The 2309-nt window shown below is 35.1% G+C and overlaps 1 non-coding gene across 1 annotated transcript; it reads right to left on the bottom strand.

Moving 5' to 3' along the window:
- Positions 1 to 325: 325 nt before the first annotated feature.
- TRNAN-AUU (transfer RNA asparagine (anticodon AUU)) lies at positions 326 to 399 on the bottom strand. The gene has a single exon. It is a non-coding gene; the product is annotated as a tRNA-Asn (tRNA).
- Between the last annotated feature and the right edge of the window lie 1910 nt (positions 400 to 2309).

The raw sequence follows: 2309 nt of genomic DNA, 5'->3' as shown, positions 1-2309 counted from the left end.
AGGTGAAAAACCATCCTTACAAAGGTGTTAATCAGAGACTTGGCTTTGTGGACACTTTTCAGAGAACAAATTTGTTAGCATAAAAATAAAGCCAGAAAATGAAGAGCTGTTTAATCACTCGATTGGATTTTTCTGCCAGCATATTTTTTTTTCTCTGCAACCCACTGCTAAATTGTGCTTCCTAGCTGTTTTTTTATAAAATAACTGAATCAAATCTAACTCTGATTACATCAGAGAAGGCCATGTACCCTACACCATAAGAGGGGGTTTGAAATTTTGACTTGTCTACTTAAATATCACCAAAATCTGATCACAAGTTTAATTACATCCCTGGGTGGGATTGAACCACCAACCTTTCGGTTAATAGCCGAACACACTAACCGATTGCGCCACAGAGACACTTTGCAAAAAGTGCATACTGACAAAGGCTAATAAGCATAAATCTAGAACGTTTCCTAGAAAAACATTAAAAAATCAATAATCTGGAGAGTTTTTGTAAGATGTTTCTTCCATCAACCAACGAATAAACACATTGGTACTTTCCCATGATGAGTGAGTGCTTCAGGATCTCTTGCACTTACATGTGCAGCAGAGTACTGCAATGGAAGCATGCTGGACCCATAACCCAGAGGTAGGCAGATTGAAACTATCCTTTGCTATATGCATTTTTTTTGTTAATTTAAGTAATCAAAACTGGGATTGATATTTTTGCTCTTTTATTTTTACTTAAAGTACAATAACTTTTACCATTTTAATTTGTTTTAATAGTATATTGACAGTATAGTTTTCTTTCAAAAATCCACTTAATTTTCTTTACCCTGTTATTAAAATGGTAATTGAAAAAAAAACTACATTGTCACCAGAAGAGCAATACAAAATGTACAAGTGATATATTAAAATCATCTTTCCAGCTTGAATTTCAATGATGCATTGGGGCAACAATTTTGTGAGAAACATCTTCACCCTTAAATAAAGATTTTCGGAATTCCTTACCTGTGTGCTAATTAGATATCACCTTGTTTTCACATTAAACAGACTTCCACATGAGAAAGCAGCAAGGATGCAGTGGCGTTAATGTTTCCTGGTGTCAACCTGTATTATTTCAGTAGACATTGAAATGAGGATGCATCTTGCTGCCTTTCCAATGAAGCAAGTATAATTTAGTAATAGGTGAAAAACCATCCTTACAAAGGTGTTAATCAGAGACTTGGCTTTGTGGACACTTTTCAGAGAACAAATTTGTTAGCATAAAAATAAAGCCAGAAAATGAAGAGCTGTTTAATCACTCAATTGGATTTTTCTGCCAGCATATTTTTTTTCTCTGCAAACCACTGCTAAATTGTGCTTCCTAGCTGTTTTTATAAAATCAATGAATCAAATCTAACTCTGATTACATCAGAGAAGGCCAGGTACCCTACACCATAAGAGGCGGTTTGAAATTTTGACTTGTCTACTTAAAGATCACCAAAATCTGATAACAAGATCAATTACATCCCTGGGTGGGATTGAACCACCAACCTTTTAGTTAACAGCCGTACACACTAACTGATTGCGCCACAGAGACACTTTGCGAAAGTGCATACTGACAAAGGCTAATAAGCATTCATCTAAAACGTTTCCTAGAAAAACTTTAAAAAGTCAATAATCTGGAGAGTTTTATAAGATGTGTTGAATACTGTGACAGAGGCAACCTGCTGAAGGCCTAACAGTTATGTGTGTGCACTACGGGATAGTACGTATATTATGTATACATCCAATAAGCAAAGGGTTCTCATATTCACTAGTATAATATGAAAGCATAACAGAATCCATTTTGATTCTAGCTAGATGATATAGCAAATTCATCTTGAACTTTTTACACACCCTGAGAGAAAAACAACTTTGTTGGCTAAGTATTGTTTCCACATACGCACTTTCTAAAAGCTCATAGAGACCAGATGTAATTCCTAATATGGACACAGTTGAAGCTCACGAGTATCTTTTTAGTATTCTTGACAATTGTCCCAATATTGCATAACTCTATTGCCTAACATTGTATTCCTGGGGTATGAAATCATATGGGAGGAATATACAAAAGGGGTGTAACTGTGTATTATATAAAACTCATTGTTGATACGTGTATGTTGTTGTTAAATGATTTGACACAGGACGAGAGAATGCTACTTCTCCCCTGTATACGGGCGTGGCCCTTTGAATAAATAATAATTGATTTTTATAAATCCATTTTCAATTCATTCTTTTACCTAACAACCCAAACAGCAACAAGATGGTTAATTTAGTTAATCCAAGAGAATTCAACAGATGGGGGC

The sequence above is a fragment of the Pseudophryne corroboree genome, unplaced genomic scaffold (genome assembly GCF_028390025.1).
Source record: "Pseudophryne corroboree isolate aPseCor3 unplaced genomic scaffold, aPseCor3.hap2 scaffold_699, whole genome shotgun sequence".
Classification (NCBI taxonomy): domain Eukaryota; kingdom Metazoa; phylum Chordata; class Amphibia; order Anura; family Myobatrachidae; genus Pseudophryne; species Pseudophryne corroboree.
This window is presented reverse-complemented; position numbering and strand designations above follow the sequence as displayed.